This window comes from Mustela putorius, unplaced genomic scaffold, assembly GCF_011764305.1.
Source record: "Mustela putorius furo isolate JIRA1106 unplaced genomic scaffold, ASM1176430v1.1 tig00000224_pilon_pilon_pilon, whole genome shotgun sequence".
NCBI lineage: Eukaryota > Metazoa > Chordata > Mammalia > Carnivora > Mustelidae > Mustela > Mustela putorius.
In genome coordinates, this window is record NW_025421321.1 from 10245214 (window position 1) to 10263128 (window position 17915).

The 17915-nt window shown below is 39.7% G+C and overlaps 1 protein-coding gene across 8 annotated transcripts in view; it reads right to left on the reverse strand.

The window, feature by feature from the left end:
- The window catches only part of NMS (neuromedin S), a 48246-nt gene that overhangs the window by 21846 nt on the left and 8485 nt on the right, over positions 1 to 17915 (reverse strand). For 6 of the 8 annotated variants that reach the window (XM_045077711.1, XM_045077710.1, XM_045077708.1 and 3 more), the window contains exons 2-3: positions 8306 to 8507; positions 7054 to 7282 (exon numbers count right to left, since the gene is read on the reverse strand). The gene's annotated coding sequence lies outside the window, so the exon portion shown is untranslated. Of the gene's footprint in view, positions 1 to 7053; positions 7283 to 8305; positions 8508 to 12012; positions 12229 to 16795; positions 16821 to 17915 lie in introns of all 8 variants that reach the window. The other 2 variants (XM_045077705.1, XM_045077703.1) reach the window with 2 other exon arrangements.

Consider the following 17915-nt stretch of genomic DNA (forward strand, 5'->3'; position numbering starts at 1 on the left):
ATATAAGAGCAGAGAGTGGCCGCCTTCACAGAGACTGAGAATGGAGGTGTCCAGGATGTACCTGGAGATGAGTGGCTCATGCTTAAGAAGGAAACTGAAGTCACATGTGTAGATTTAATCATCAGGAGCATGTGTGTGGTGGCTGATGTCACTAGAGAAGATGAGATCGCTTTGGGAGAATGAAGGGAGTGAAGGAACAAGAGACCCTGGTGAATATCTGTGCTTGAGCAGAAGCCAAGAGGCAACTGTCAGGGAAAGCCCCCTGCAGGAGAGAAGTGGATTTAGTGGTTAGGATGTCCCTGGTGAGCAGCACTGGTAGGGGCCAGCCAGGTTGAGGGTGTGCAGAGAAGGACAGAAAGTGTAGGGCTTGGAAACGAGGGAAGCTTTGTAATAAACGCAGGATGAGGGAGACGTGAACATGCAGACATGCAAAGGAGAGGAAGGGGGCACACAGGAAAGAGAAAGGAAACTAAGGAGCCAAAGTCATGGAGTAATTGAGAGGGATATAACCACAGGCCAAGAGGAAGGATGAGTCTTCTACTCCTGAAACAGGAGGAAGGAAGGTAAAGACACAAGCAGATCTGGGGATGGTAGGAAGGAATCTGAGCAGGCCATCTGATGGGGAACTTCTCCTTTCTTTGTAAAGAAGAGGCTAAGTTACCTGGTTGGAAGCTGGCAGGAAGAAATGGGAAGCTAGAAAGGGTAAGCTAGCTGCTCAACTTCACATACTCCATAACCAATTCGTTAAATTCTTTCTTTTTCCTGCTCTGTGTTTTAAGGTGTTTTTTTTTTTTTTAAATAGACTTTATTTATTTATTGGAGAGAAAGAGAGAGAGCATGAGCTGGAGGAGGGATAGAGGGAGAAGCAAACTCCCTGCTGAGCAGAAAGCCCAATGGAAGACACTATCCCAGGACCCGGGATCATGACCTGAGCTGAAGGCAGATGCTTAACTGACTGAGCCACCCAGGTGCCCCTATATTTTAAGTTTTTAAATATATTAATAAAGCAGGTCCGTATTATTTCTTACAGTGTTAAGTAAAGGAAATCAAAGTCCTAGAATAACAGACCCTTTGAACGGTGGGGGAGAGAAATCTCAGCTAGTTAAGAAGAAAATATATCTTCTGGCTGAAACAAACCAAACCAAATGAAAACACAAAGAAATTATCCTTTGACATCTTTAACTACACTTGCCATTGTTATTTCTAACTCAAGAGTAAAAAACACGGGATGCCTGGGTGGCTCAGTTGGTTGAGCAGCTGCCTTTGGCTCAGGTCATGATTCAGGGTCCTGGGATCGAGCCCCGCATAAGGCTCCCTGCTTAGCAGAGAGCCTGCTTCTCTCTCTCTAACTCTGCCTGCTACTCTGCTACTTGTGCTCTCTGTCAAATAAATAAATAAAATCTTAAAAAAAAAAAAAAAAAGAGTAAAAAACACCTGAATTTCAGAGTTCATTGCTATGACTTGAAGATGTTGCTGTAGCTTCCAGGAAGCTGGTAATCCTCATAGGTCTTGTTTAAAAATGTGTGGCTCTGGTAATGTTCCATTTGAGACATGTTCTTCTGAAAGCATACATATTTGTGAGCCTTCTGAGTCAGAAGAGGGTTATGGACACTTCTCTCATCTCTCATTTATACAAAGGTAAGAATATAATAATGATAATAATAATATTCTTTTATCTTGTTTAAACAGTTCAAAAGAATAATTCATGTAAATTAACAGTAATAAATGCTTAAGAAGTCATGTGGTAAATGAAAAAAAGAAGTCTAAAGGCAGACTTAAGGTGAGCATGGTCAATGGGGATACCCTGTGTAACTGTGGGCTGTTCTTTGCAGTTTTACATAGCCTGAGAGACAGGAGAGGAAGGTTCTAGAAGCTCAAGGAGCTGTGGAGGGGGCTCTGGAACTGAAGCCACAGGAATAGAAAGACCTCTTTTATAATCAGAACTTTGACTCTGAAGGTTCTTTTCCAGGCCCTGACCAGAACCAGCAACTAGGAGAGATCCTTGCTCCTCTTATCTTTGGAAGCCATTAGCAAGGCAGTCTGGTGCACAGAACTGAACTGCTATCTTTGTTTGCAGAGACAAGCTGCCTATCCTTCTCAGTAGGATGCCTCTTTGAGTCACTTTCCCAATAGTGACAACAGAGTCACAGAGACCTGGCCATTCTCTCTGATCAGAACCCTCTCAGGGCCAAGTATGTTCATAATTCTGTGAGATGCTGGATGGTTCTGGAGGAGTTACCTGAGGTTGGAGGTGGAGAGAAGTTAAATACCTTCTGTGAAAATAGAGATCAGATCATTAGCTCCATGGACACTGTATGCTATCATGATATGTAACTTCTGAGGGGACATGGATCCTTCTGAGTATGTGAGGAAAGGTATGGATTTTCATCTCTTAAAAATGCACAGGCATATCTAGATGCCAAGTTTTCACAGCATTTTGGGAGGGTCAGGTGTATGATTCTTTTCCATAGTCCTTTTTCATGAACCTCCACCACAAACAACCACCCACAAGCAACAGAGGGTTTCCTCTGAATATAGTATAGTCCCCAGACCACATGCTTCAGAAACACTTGAGATGCACAGGTTTCTGGATCCCACTCAGACTCTCTGAGTCTGAATCCCTGGGAGTGGGGCATAGGAATCTGCATTGTAAGCAAACTTCCCAGGGGATTCTGTACAATCTGAGTTTGAGAACTCCTACCTATGGGTTTAGACTCTAGGTGGAGAATCTCAGTTCAGCAGAATTAGGAATTTTCACGTTTGCTCAACAGCTCATTCTTAGCCCATTTGGGGCTCTTTCTGTGTTGTCTCTAGCCAGCATGTTCCTGGACTCTCCTCTCTCCATCACCTTAGAGACCTAAGGACACCCAAAGGTATTTGTATATTGGTTCTTGAGAAACACTTACAAAGATAAATTTTATACCCCAAATAAATGAGTAATAGAGGACTCCCCAGAAGCCACGTGGACTGTCTTGGGTGATCTGTGCCACAGCCTGGCTCCATCACAGCTGCTGGCATCCATATGATCTGTGCATAGCCATCTGTACATGTAAAAATATCGTTTGTGCACTTGCCTAAGCAGCCCTGGTGAATGGAAAGTTTTGAGAAGCCTTTGATGAGTACAATTTGCCATTTAGAGAAGCATTATGCAAACAATACCCAAGAATTGCTGGCTGCTCTGCTTGGTGGGTATCCTGGCCTTTCCATTTTATGACCTACTATGAATAATTCTCACAATGCTCCATCTCCCTATTAGCTGTCACAGATTTTTTTTTCATCCCAGAGCCATATTTTAATACCCTGTAACGATGCTCTTCCTCAGGATTCTGTGTTTTTATTATCCATTATGACTCCATAGGAGCATGCTTCCCAAAAGGCACTAAGGGACCTGTTGACCATTACTAAGGAAGCAATCAGTTCATAGGAAATTAAACTGGACCTGGGCGCCTGGGTGGCTCAGTGGGTTAAGCTGCTGCCTTCGGCTCAGGTCATGATCTCAGGGTCCTGGGATCGAGTCCCACATCAGGCTCTCTGCTCAGCAGGGAGCCTGCTTCCTCCTCTCTCTCTCTGCCTGCCTCCCTGCCTACTTGTGATCTCTCTCTGTCAAATAAATAAATAAAATCTTAAAAAAAAAATTAAACTGGACTATAACCACACATTGATTCCTTCACTACTCATGTTAATAATTTTCTTTGTGGAGAGTTTGGTGACCAAGTCATAGACTGACTTAGTTCCCTACTGTGGGAAGGCTACAGAATTATTACAATTATAATTACCCACTATAATATGTGACACCACTATATTTATCAGAAGGCACAAATCCAAGTCCTAAGCCCATGTCATACCATTAGGCATCTGTATAAAAAGGCTTTGGATGGTGTTATGAATCTTTAAAACCTGGAATATGTCATCAAAAGGAAAATGAGGATTTAGTTTCCTTTCACTTCAACTCTGAAGCATTTGGATATTGATGTTTAGAATCCACAAACCAAAATCAAGATGGCCAACATTTGAAGTTGTCTGTTAGCTATTGTATTATATTATATTATATTACATTATCTATTGTATTCACAGACATTGTCTATAAGGGGTATTTGGTGTGGAAAATGTTACTAATCATGGGGAAGGATTGGTCAATAAGTGGAGCTGGGGGTTGTCTCCTAGCACTGTAATTTCAAGGATGCCCAATTTGAAATGGAATAGAACGTTCACATTGTACCATATCTTTATGATACCACAGGGTCATCCTTAAGTGTTGATGCGACACGCCCCACCAAAGCCCTCTCAATTTCCAAGGTGATATAAAAGGCAAGCTGCCTTGATTCTATAGCCTCTGGCACTTTTCCCTCCCTGCAGGCTGCTGAGACCACCAAAATTCAGAGGCACTTCCACACTGACAAAGGAAATTTTGGAGAGCTATTTCCTCAAAAGCGTGTCCTTAAGCTCTGTGTCCCTTTGTCCTGATTGTTGACTGGCTCAATAATAAACAAGAGAGAAAGTAACCCAAGCTAAGTGAGATCACCGTTCTCACCTGTCCTACACCAACAACGGTGGTCTGGCCTTGCTCAGCTTTCTACAAGGAAACAAATTAGTTGTATACTTCCTGACACCATATCAAATAAACTCCAGGGAGGTTAAATATCTAAATGTGAAATTTAGAAATTTTAAAACAATGAAAGAAAGTATGTCATAACATTTTATTAGGTGACAGAAAGATGATTTCTTTATAAAGACAGTGGATGGGGTGCCTAGCCGGCTCAGTCAATTCAGCATCTGACTCTTGGTTTTGACTCAGGTCAGGAGATAGGGCACCCACGCTGGGCTCCCTGCTCAGTGGGGAACCTGTTTTCCTTTTCCCTCTCCTTCTGCCCCTCCCCACCAATCATGCACACATACGCTCTCTCTCTCTCTAAAATAAATAAATAAATCTTTTGTTTTTTTTTTTAAAAGATTTTATTTATTTATCAGAGAGAGAGAGGGGGAGAGAGCGAGCACAGGCAGACAGAATGGTAGGCAGAGGCAGAGGGAGAAGCAGGTTCCCTGCCGAGCAAGGAGCCCGATGTGGGACTCGATCCCAGGACGCTGGGATCATGACCTGAGCCGAAGGCAGCTGCTTAACCAACTGAGCCACCCAGGCGTCCCTAAATAAATTTTTTTTAAAAAGATGGCATAAAATATTTATATTGTTACAAAAATGTTAAACTAAACTAAACTAAAATAAAAATGTTAAACTCCTATATGATAAAATATGTTATAAATTAAATTTAAAGACAAGCCATGTCAGAGAGAACATATTTATAATGGAATGGATGGGAATTTATATCCAAGTACAAATTAATATATATGCTATGAATTAATAATAGTTAGCACACTTGAAACAAATGAAAAAAAAAAGAGCCTCAATAAAGAAACAGAAAGTCTCAAAAAAGAAATAGAAGATATATATAGGAAGCAAATAGAAATTTTAGAACTGAAAAACGTGATAACCAAAATTGAAAACTCAGTGGACAGAGGGGAGAAAGGAAATAATCAGTGAACGGAAAAAAGACAATAGAAATTATCCAATCAGAACAACAGAAAGAAAATAGACTGGGAAAAAAAAAAAAAGAGCAGAGCCTCAGGGATCTGTGAGACTATTTAACAAAAGATCTAACATATAAATAGAGTACTCAAAACTCAACAATAAGAAAAAATCCAGTTAGAAAATGGGCAAAGGATTTGAAGAGTCATTTCGATGAAGAGGGTATACAGATGCCAGTTAAGCACATGAAAGGTATTTAACCTCATCAGCCAGGAAGGAAGAAAGGAACCATTTATTGAAGACTGGTGTGTTAGGTATTGTACGAGGCATTTGTGGAGAAATCTTGGGCACTAAGACAAGGATCCTTCTTTCAGGGTCTTTACAGTCTACCAGGCCAGGGAAAGTCTCAGAGAAATATTATGTAAAGACAGAAAGTGGTAAGTGTCCCACTGGGGAGAAAATAAACCCTTTGGGGTTCAGAGTTTCTAGCCAACATGGACCAAGAAAGATGTTGTGTCATGGCTGACATCTGACATACAGAATGAGTAGGTCTGGGGCAAAAGGAAATGTGGGAGAGAAGATGTTTCAGGTGGAAAGAGAATCAGAAGCAAGCCTTGGAATTAGTACAGTGGAGAGGGTTCATTTGGGCTGGTGCAGCCAGGATGAAAAGGAAAATGACAAGGAAATGCTGAACCAAGTGAGACTGGAAAGATAGGAGGGAGCCAGAGCCTGGAGGACTGTACAGATATTATTTGGAAATGTGCTCCTTGTATGAAAGTTGGCATGATCTCTGTTGGTTATGTATGAAAATAACTTCCTTTGGTAACTATTCCACAGTAGCAAGCTAAATGGGTCTTCTACTCTTAGGCTACTCTTAAACTTGAGAAGAGAGGTGTCAATTGCGGATACTATTGTTCTACTAGGATAAAAATGTAGATAAAAATACAGAGCCTGGAGCTAATGGAGGCAAGCTAAGGACACAAAGAATATGTATCCATCTTCTCAAGAAATATATGCTGCAGCCAATAATCAATCTGTTATAGATTCATTTGATTTCCAAGCTCCTCTTAAAATTCAAATACCCTCAGGATTTGGGGATTGAAAGAATGGTGGGTTAAATAATTTCTTGAGTTGGGCTTTATCTTCTTTGACTAATTTTTTTTTCTAGTGGCCTGTTCCATTTGCAAGTTCTTAGATAATTCACCATATTAACAGGTAAGAACAAGATCACAGACAGCTCTCTAAAAGGAATTCAATCACCCATGTTGCTTATGTCCATGGAGCTTTCAATCAACCTCAACATAAATTTGGGTAATAAGTGTGCTACTCCAAGCACACAGGAGAAACAGATGCTGTACTGGAAGCTTAGGTTAACCACTGAAAATCAACAAAGCCACCTTCCTATCTAGCTTAGCAAATAATTAGTTTCAACACTGAATATAAGCGTATTTGGTCTCCCAACACCATTATAGAGCAGAATAGTGTTGTATGCATAACAGCACTTCTCAAACTTTAAGGTGCATGCGAATTACCTGCTGATCTTGTTGAATTATAGATTTTGATCCAGTAGGTCTAGATAGGACCTAAGATTCCACATTTCCAGCAGCTCTCGGATGCTGGTACAGCTGGTGTGTGGACCACACTTGAGTCCTGAAGATAAAGCCTAGGTTTGGGCACCAGACAAAACTTCCAGCTATACAACTTATGAGTTTTGTGGCCTTGGGAAAATCATTTAACTTTTCTGAGTCTTCATTATCTCATCTGTAAGATACAAACATATAGACTTATCTTGCAGAGTTAGGGAGAAAATGAAATAATATGTATTAAAGCCATTTGGACAGGGGATGACACATAGTAGTGATTCAATCATGACAACAGGTAGGACTTAGGCTCAGTGAGCAGCATTACTATATATTTGCAGCTGGGTGGAGGAGAGAGTTGTGAGTTATTCTTTAAGTACACAGATAAGAGACATATTATCATTGTTTCCCACTGGGGAGAAAACTTCAAGGTATTCATTTGTTTGTTAGGACTATTGACATACCCTTATGAGCTATTCTCGGCTTATATACATGTGTTCCTGTGTATCAGACCTTAATATTTTATGCATTTTAACAGTGAGCAGTATATCTATAATTTTGAGTTGGCCTTTATCTTCTTTGACTAGTTTGAGCAGCATAATATTTCATGCTTAACAGTGAGCAGTATATCCATAGGAAAGGTCTATGTCAGAGAAAAGTGAACATAAAACAACTTAAAATGATGATATAAAATTAATCCTAACATTCACCCAATAATTTTATGTCTAGTCTGTCTCATCTTTACCCCTATATACATCCAAAGCAAAAAGGGGCTAGTGTTGTTTTTTTTATTATCTTGGAGAAGTCTGGAGAGCCATACAGGATAGACAACTTGCTCATGGCCCTCCAGTGGGTTAGTAGCAAATAGAGGACATAGTGTGTCAAATGAATAAATAAAATCTTTTTTAAAAATCTGCATAACTTTTGACTCCCCCAAAACGTAACTACAAATAATCAACTATGAATACTTGACCAGAAGCATTTACGGAAACATAAACCACTGATTAATACATATTTTGTATGTTATGTGTATTATATTATATACTGTATTCTTATAATAAAGTAAGCTAGAGAAAAGAAAATGTTAGTAAGATAATCATAAGGGAAAATACATTTACAGTTTTGTATTGTAAAAAAATTCACATGCAAGTAGACTCATGCAGTTCAAACTCATGTTGTTCAAGGATCAACTGTGTGTCTCTACCTGGTTTGTAGAGAGTCGAGTGTGGTTGCAGACCATGACTGAGACTGCGGTTCTTCCCCCCACCTTGGTGTGAGGAAGCAGCCAGACCCTCAGCTCTTCCAGCTCCAGCTGCATTCCTCCTCAGACTTCTGGGTGTTCTCCCTCCTGCCAGGGGCACATTAGCTTTGTGACAATGGGCACGAGTATCTTCTTCAGGTCATCACTGAAGTCAAAGGAATGAAGGTGGTGAAAGACTGATATGGGTTTTAGTTCACTCTTGCGGGTTCCAGTTTGTCCCTGCTCTCTCTCATTTCATGCTCTTTCTTTCCTCACGGCCTTCCCTACTGACATGAGGCCCAGCTCTAGATACAGAGGCAACCTCTGTATATTAATTAGCTCCCACAATGGTGTAAGGCCAAATTCCTATAATAAATCCTATATTCTCTATCACTCCTACTGGTATGCTGCTCTGATTGGACTCTGATGGAAATAACCAGATTTTTCTACCTTCCATAACCATAATTATGATTAACAATCTGTCAAATACCTTCTTATCTAGGCCTACAGAGAAGGTAATTCAAAAGGAATTAAACACTTGGGGTGCCTAGGTGTCTCAGGCAGTTAAGTGTCCAACTCTTGGTTTCAGCTCAGGTCATGATCTCAGGGTCATGAAATTGAGCCCTGAATGGGTCTCTGGGCTCAGCTTGGAGTCTGCTTATCCCTCTCTTTCTGCTCCCCTACCCCCAGTTTGTGCTGCCCTCTCTCTCTCTCTCGCTAAAAGAAAAAAAAAAAAAAAGGGGAATTAAACACTTTAAAATGTCAGTCAATGTCAGATACCAGAAAATTCTCATTCATCTCTCAATTGCTCTAAAGCAATTTATAAAGCAATCGCTTCTGTTTTTCCGTATCACAAACATAAAGCATGGACTTTTTTTTAGAAGTTATTTTAAGCTGCAGAGAACCCAAAAGACAAATATCACCCATATTCCCCACTCTAAGAGATAACCACTGTCAACATCATATATCTATTCCTCATGGTATTCTGTCAGTGCTTACAACATATAATGTGCCATGTGCCCTTTAAAAAAAATAATAAAAATGGAATCACATCATATATGATATTTTTCTCTTTAAAATATAGTACGGATGTTTTCTGTATCATGATATATTCAACAGAAGCATTTTTGGCTTTATCATATTCCAATATGATGAATTTCTATTACCTAATTGAGAATACCTAGGCTTTTTAAGTTTTTACAGAATTCTAAGCCACATTACCATGGGCATCCCTATAGTTAAATCTTCACACACATAAATAGTTATTTCCTTAGACCAAATTCTTCCTAGGTATGGAATTACTGAATCAAGGAACTGCAAAATGTTGTCTTCTGAAGCAAATACTTTGACTTCCAACAACCAAGATCATGTCCTGCTGCTTCCTAAAAACTTTGTACTGCAATTAACTGGGCCAGTGTTTAATCCCACTGGTGAGTTGAGTAAAGTGGTATCTGTTTCAGGATTTCCTTTAGTGCCCAGAAGAGGCAGACTAGATGAAGAGTGGTAGGCAGCAATGGAGAGTTTATTGAGGGATAGTAAAAGGTTCCAGACGAGGAAGGGGACCCTAGTGGATTGCTGCTAGAGTTTCTAAGTCCAGGGTTTTTATGAGATTGTTGGCGAGCTGTTTTAATCTGATTAACCCTCCATCATCCCACCCAATCAGGATTTGTCCACAAGCTCATCTATCTAGAGGTAGTTGTTCATGTGGGAAAGGGTGGAGGGCTCCTTTCAGGGTGGCAGACTAACAGGATGGGGTCTTTTTCCTTTTAAGGGTAGCTTCCTCTTAGGACAGGGCGCTCCTTGCCCTGCCTGTCTTTGTTCTGACTATCCTCTATTATCTTTTTTTTTTTTTAAGATTTTATTTGTTTATTTGACAGACAGAGATCACAAGTAGACAGAGAGGCAGGCAGAGAGAGAGAGAGAGAGGGAAGCAGGCTCCCTGCTGAGCAGAGAGCCCGATGCTGGACTTGATCCCAGGACCCTGAGATTATGACCTGAGCCGAAGGCAGCGGCTTAACCCACTGAGCCACCCAGGTGCCCTATCCTCTATTATCTTTATCAGAGGGTAAAACTGTTCTTTACGGGGCATTCCATACATGAGATAATGACTCAGAATTATTGAGACAAACCAGCTCCACTTGCTAATAATTCTATTCTACCCTCTTTTCATATTATAAGTTTTGAGCCTCCAAGGGTTGCCTTTTTCTCTCAGTGCTAATGCAATTCCAGTATTTAGCCTTGAGAATGCAGACCCTTCTAGCTATGGGTGAGAGACATCGCAGGAAGAAAAGAAAGCAGAATCTTGTTTGTCTCCCCACCTCTGGGTAAACAGATTGTTTAGCATAACAAAACTATTCTTACAGGGGTGCTTGGTGGCTCAGTTGGTTAAGCAACTGACTCTTATTTTGGGCCAGATCATAATCTCAGGGTCCTGGGATCCAGCCCCAGGGCCAGCTCCTCACTCAGCAGGGAGTCTGCTAAGGATTCTCTCTCCCTCTCCCCCCCAATCATACATGTACACTCCCTCTCTCAAATAAATGAATAAATAAATAAATAAATATATTTAAAGCTGTTCTTACAGATATTACTGGACTTCAGAAGTTGTTACCATGAAAGTAAGCTTTTATATCCAAAACTCTGTAATTCCAATGGGATATCTTTACGTTTTGCCCTGACTATAATATTTAGCATTTTCATTTTCTAGAAAGTTTAAATACATTGAGTTTTATGAATTAAGACAAAAGAGGAGGGACGCCTGGGTGGCTCAGTTGGTTAAGCAGCTACCTTCGGCTCAGGTCATGATCCCAGCGTCCTGGGATCGAGTCCCGCATCGGGCTCCTTGCTCAGCAGGGAGCCTGCTTCTCCCTCTGCCTACCATTCTGTCCGCCTGTACTCGCTCTCTCTCCCTCTCTCTCTCTGACAAATAAATAAATAAAATCTTTAAAAAAAAAAAATCATTAAAAAAAAAAAAAGACAAAAGAGGATCATTGTCATGTCCTTATTTGCCCTAAGAGGTTAAGAAGAAGCAACACTTAATAGTTCATATTTTTAAACAAGTTTGAAATGTTATTTCTCACAGATTTTAGAGAAGCAGGGAAGAATCAAAATGTGCTCTTTGTAGAGGCTACTTTTAGGCAGCAGGCTTGAGCACTGGAAACCTAATGGGGCTCACAGTGACCACTAAGCTGAATGCCAACAGGCTCATTAGGTGATCCACCCTAAAAAAGCCATACACCCTAGCTGACCAATGGGTTACTTACAACCGAGCATAGTTACCAAAAACGTAAAATTCCGTATGTTCCCAAACCTCCTCACTCCCTCTGGTAACTACAGCCCCTCTACCACTGCTTCCTGGCAGATAGTCTCTTCTTTGCGGTTCTGTCCACTGCTCCCTTACAAGGTATTCAATAAGCCTCTCTATATTTAGTTCTACCTTGGGTGAATTCTTTTACTGCCTGTGCTACTGGCCTCCACCTAATCAGGTCATCCCACACTCTCCTGATCAAAGCCATTTCCTAAGATTCGATGCCAAAATTTGTTTTGTTAGATAGATATATTTTAAGTAAAAAAATGAAAGAAATTAAATAGAACAAATCAAACAGAACAAGCATTGGATTATTGACGCTAGAAGGCCAGGTACAGGGACCCAGAGGGGGTCCTGATAGACCAACCTGCAGGGTCCTTGGCTTCATAAAGTGTAGATAATCAAACACAAGCAAGCAGGAAGTGAGAGCGGAGTTTATTGAACATACAGAGAGAGCAGATATAGATGAAGCATCCAGGAGACTTGAAAAGGAAAGGAGCATCAGTCTGATCTTTGTTTGGGTCTGGGGTTTTTTAACTGAAGATTGTAGCCTCATTTATGTGTCCTCTCAAGCATCCAAGACCTGGTTACAACAAAAACAGGGGCCCAAGTGTTACTCCTTGGAGACAGGGGGCCTTGCCATTGAGATGTCTAGTACCTGGTGGTCTAGAATACATAATACGAGTGGTCTTGACCAGTCATTCTCACCTGGCCCTTCCTTGGATGTTACCTATTCTATAGAAATCATTAACTCCTTATCCCTTACAAAGAGGACATACACTATTTGCATGATGAGGCATGTGTGAAATGAGGGTGCAGGTCCTAAACAGAAGCAGGAAAAGGAGCAAAAAGCAGATTTTTTTATGGAGTCTTTCAGTTTCCCCGTCTCATTATGACCTGTAATATTTACACATGCAAAACTTACAGAATGTAACCAAAGTTGTATTAAGAGGGATATTTATACCTTTAAATGTAAATATTAGAAAAGACAAAAGTTGAAAATAAATGATCTAAACTTCTATCTTAAAAAGAACAGCAAATAAATAGATAAGAAAAAAGATAAAAACAGGAATCAATAAATAGAAAGCAGACATGCAAGAGAGAAAAATCAAGAAAATCAATTTAAATAAACAACACATTTTTAGAAATTAATAATAAATTGTAAACATTAGCAAGACTGGGCAAGAAAAAAAGAAAGAAAACACAAACAACCAGTATCAGTAATGAAAAGGGAGACATTAATGTAGATTCCACAGATATTAAGATAAGATAAGGTACTATGGATAACTTCAAGCAAATAAATTTGAAAATTTAGATGAAATGGAAAAAATGCAAAATGCAACCAACCAAAAGACCAACTTACTCCAATTCAACCAACCTACACAAAATAAAACAAAAATTCTGAATAGTCTTATGTCTGTTTAAAAATTGAACCTATAAATAATGCATATTAATGCTTCTAATAATAATGTTCTAGATCAGTGACTTTATAACTGTTTTGACCAAAACAATAGGAAATACATTTTATATTGTGACCCACTGGACATAGATGCATATGTGTATGTGTTTATTGTTGGGTTCCCCAATAATGGGTCCATGATTAAAGGAGCGATACTGATACAAAGCAAAGGTCAAGCAAAGCTTTATTTCGTACCAAGCAACGAGAATCAAACCAATAGGCCGGGGCCACGCCTCTTACAGAGAGCTTGACCCCTCCCTGCCTCACAGACTAACTTTTATAGAGCAAAGGCCATGTGGTTGGGCCTGGCCATACACAGGTGGTGAATGAGATTGCAAAGCACAGAGGAAGCTGCACAGTCATGCTAGGTCACACGTAAGTGACCAATTGAATTAAATTTACCCTATAGTAGACATCTGAACTAGTCTAATACCTTGGTGAGAATTGGTGCCCAAAAGGTGGGGCCCACACTCCTTGGTAGCTAGGGAGACCGTAGGCATGCTTTACTGACTGAATGTCTCTACCTAACCCGACTCATCCCTGCATTGGGCTGTTATCTCTACCTGGCCTGACCCACCCTTGTATTTGGGCTTTGTTACCTGGGACTGGTTTCCGGGACTTGCTTTTAAATAAGTTTCCCTGGAGGGGGGGGGGCAGGGTCAATTTAAGTTTTACTGCATAAACAACAAAATGGCTGTTCAACCAAGGTGGGGCCACTCTGGCTAAATAGGCCCTTACATTTATGAAATAAAAGTTTTATGAAACCAATTCTTACTGTTGTTGAGAAGGAAGAATTTCCTCTGCCCTTCAAGATCCTTCTACCTGGACTAAGAATCAAGTTGACTTGACACAGATTAACAGGAAAAAATCAAATTTAGTAGTGTACACATGGGAAATCTACACGGACATAGAAATTCCAAAGACAATGAGGCAACATGACACTTATATAAGTGTATATGAGTTCATGAGTGAGTTCATGAGAGTTCATGTACATGAGTATATGAGTTCTTGGACCCTGAGAACATGACCTGAACCAAAGGCAGAGGCTCAACCCCCTGGGCCACCGAGGCGCCCTTCATAGGTGCCCTGTTATGCAAATAACATTCTTAGGTCAAGAAGAATCTCTGTTGATAGCTCTCTTCCTTGTACTAGCAGGCAGTAAATGGGGAGATATAGAAACTTTCCTCAATCTGCTGGGGTTTGATCGCTTTTAACTCAAAATAACGTTCATGCCAAAATGGCCCATTTGGGTGCAGCTGGCAGTAAGACCTATCATCTTAATATGAGGGAACCACCCTGTTACTTCAATTCTCTTATGTTCTTTTAAATGATGGTTCTGAAGCACTAAATTGATTTTGTGACCCACTAATAGTTTGCTATGTGCAGTCAGAAGAACAGTGCTTGCATGTAGTAGTCACTACATAAATATTTGCTATGATTACTATTATTCATCTAGGGATCTCCAGCATTTGTGTAATACCTGGCACATAGTAAGTATCTGATAAATGTCTATAAATTAATTAATTTTGTTATTACTGGCCTTTAAGAGAGTCTCAATAAAGAGTTGGGAACAGTAGCCCCTCTTAAGACATTCTTCTTCTTAACTTCTACTAGGAACTAGGGTATCACCAACATCCATATCTGCCTCTTATAACTAATAGCAAAAGAAATTTGCCAGCCATTTGAATGAAAAGGAGGCTGTCATGTAGTTGTTATTGGCTGTGCTTGTACAAATTCACGCAGACAAGGCATCTGTTCACCCCACTGTCATCTCCAGTAAATTACTTTGATGGCCCCAAATGTGGCTGAATTCTAACTTGAATTTGGATTACCAATTTCCATTAACAAAGAAAAGGCTTACCACCATGATGTAGTATTGAAACTGGGTCTTCAGGTATACAAAGCAAGTGAATTCAAGACAGAGGGAATTATCAAACCTCTCAGATCAGAGAATTTTCAAAGCTTGGTAAGTTAATTGTAAGCAACACATATATTGCAATAGTCTATTCCAATGCCTTGAACTATCCTCTGTCAAAAACTTTGAAGAGGAACATTTAAACATCCAGTCATGAGTGAGTCAATTAAGGGAAGAGGAAACAAAACAGATTTTAACCAAATGGAAAATACAAATAAAACACTAGTATTCTTCAGTGTGTCTTGAATCACTCAATCCTAAGAGTTTTCAAGCAATCAAGATCATGAGCATAGGTTAATAATGGCAGCTTGTTTCCATGCTGCTGTCATTACCAGGGAATTAGTAGACTCTTAAGACTCTGGAAACAGAATTTAGGCTAAAACTTTGAATGTGGTGCTAAAAAAGGAAGGGTATGTAATTGTATGGGTGCATGATTACTATTTTCACTTCATAAAGAGTTTTGGTACAATTAATACAGTGTTTCTCTGTCCTGTACCCAAAATTAAATAGAAATTAACATAGTTTAACTGGGGCACAAGGATGCAGTAGCACCTGGCTCTCGAATGGACCAGGTTCAGCCCACTTGCAACTGATAAAATCCAAAGGCAGAGAGATGATTGGCAGTGGAAGAAGGAAAGAATTTATCTCAGTGAGGCAAACACTAGGTAGACATTGGACTATCATCTCAAAGACTTCCTCCAAAGTTCTGAAAATACTTCGAGGTTTACGTAAGGAAAATGTGGGACAAAGGTCAGTGGGTACATGCTGGGGCAATAAAAGTCAGGTTGATCATCATCTTTTGGAGTCAAATAGATGCGGCCTTGCCGGCAACATGGCAGTAGCTATTGCTACAGCTGTAGTTTCCATTCCCATCATGGGATGCTTTGCCTGCTAGGTCTTTTGCCTGAATTAAGAGATAAGCTGGAAAGAATAAATTAATCAATTAGAAAGTACAGGCTGAGGTCAAAATGAAGGTGGTTGAAGTCCTCCATCAATAGTATTTTACAGTCTGCGGGCTCTGAGTACTAAGGATATCCAGTAATTCAAGGCCTTGATTTGATAAGTATTCCCAAACTTGATAGCTCATAGTCATCTGAGAAGATTTTAAAAATTAAGGTCTTCAGGGGCAACTGGATGGCTTAGCTGGTTAAGCGTCTGCCTTCGGCTCAGGTCATGATTTCAGGGTCTTGGGATCGAGCCCCACATGGGGCTCCCTGCTCGGCTAGGAGTCTACTTCTTCCTGTCCCCTCTTGCTCCTCCCTGCTGCTCATGCTCTCTTTCTCTCTGTCAAATAAATAAATAAAATATTAAAAAAAAAAAATTAGGGACTCTAGTCTTTTTACCTGGACCTATTGAGAAAGAATCCCTAGGGAACAGAGCCACTGACCTGTATTATTTTTAATACATCTCCCTGATGATCGGCAAGATTTGAGAATCAGTAGTAGATGGGAACCAAGTAGTGCTCTCCTGGTCTGAAGAATCAATGCACCTCCCTAACTTATTACTAATGGAAGATTTGGATGGTAACGAAAATAAAACAGATGTGTGGTGAATTTCCAACTTTCCACCTGACGTAGAGTTTTTCTGATAACAATCCTAAAACAATCTTTAGTCATAAGACTTCAGGAGTTTGTTACTTCTTGATATTCTCAGCCTATGCATGCTGTTATTAACATATCTTATCTGAGAATGCTACATTTTTCCATGCTTTGTAAGTTCAGTATCGGAAGTGAGGACCAGTTTTTCAAAGGGCCGTCCTAGAACTACATTACTTACCATGTTGCCTTCTGAGAAGCATTGCCTATATAAAAAAAGAGAACAGTAACTTTATTTTAACTGGCAGTTTCTTATCATAACTAAGAGACGTAAAAGTAGGTCCCATCTTGCAATGACTGAAAAGAAAATAGTAATTATATTTTCAACCAGCTGGATGGATAGTTAATTATGTAACCGTATGCCACATACACAAAAAAAAATTACTTGTTTTTTTTTAATCTCCTTGTTTTTCCATATTATTTTCTTCTTAGATGAATGCTTCTGACATTTTTCCTTCCACACTTTGCTATTTTCGTTACAGGACTTAAACCCAGATATAAATGTATATCCCCCACAACAACTCTTCACAGATTCAGATCTGGCTTCCATAGAATAATTGGCTATTAGAGCTGGAGGGGAACAGAGCAGTCATTCAAAATAACAGTCTGATTTCCTATTAGAAAACTGGGGCTCAGAAGTTAAGTGATTTACCAGACTACATGAAAACCAGATTGGAAATCACATCTAAGTATTAGCTGAGCATTTTTCCACCTACCATTCTGTTCAACAGATACAGACAATGAAGCGAACTACAATATATGTGAAAAATATATTTTTCTAAATCATTACACATCCACATTTTAAATTAACATTTTTATTGAGCTATAATTCACATACCCTAAAACTCATCCATTAAAAATTCAATGGCTTTTGGTATGTTCACAGAATTGTGCAGCAATCACAATCTAATTTCAGATTATTTTTATTCCCTGTTTCTATTAATAGTCACTCCCAATTCCTGACCTCTACTCCAGTCCCCAGGCAACCACGATTCTACTTTCTGTCACTATAGACTTGCCTATTTTGGACATAGGATATGTGGTCCTTTGTATCTGGCTTCTTTCAATTAGCATAATGTTTTTAAGGTCCATCCATTCCATTCTTTTTTTTTTCTAAGTCATATTGTACTGTATAGATATACTACATTTTGTTTATTCATCATTTGATGGACATTTGTTTCCACTCTTAGGCTATTATAAATAGCAATGTGAACATTTACGTACACGTTTTTGTGTACACTTAAAAGTCTTCATTTCTCTCAGGTATACACCTCAGAACGAAATTGCTAGATTATATGGTA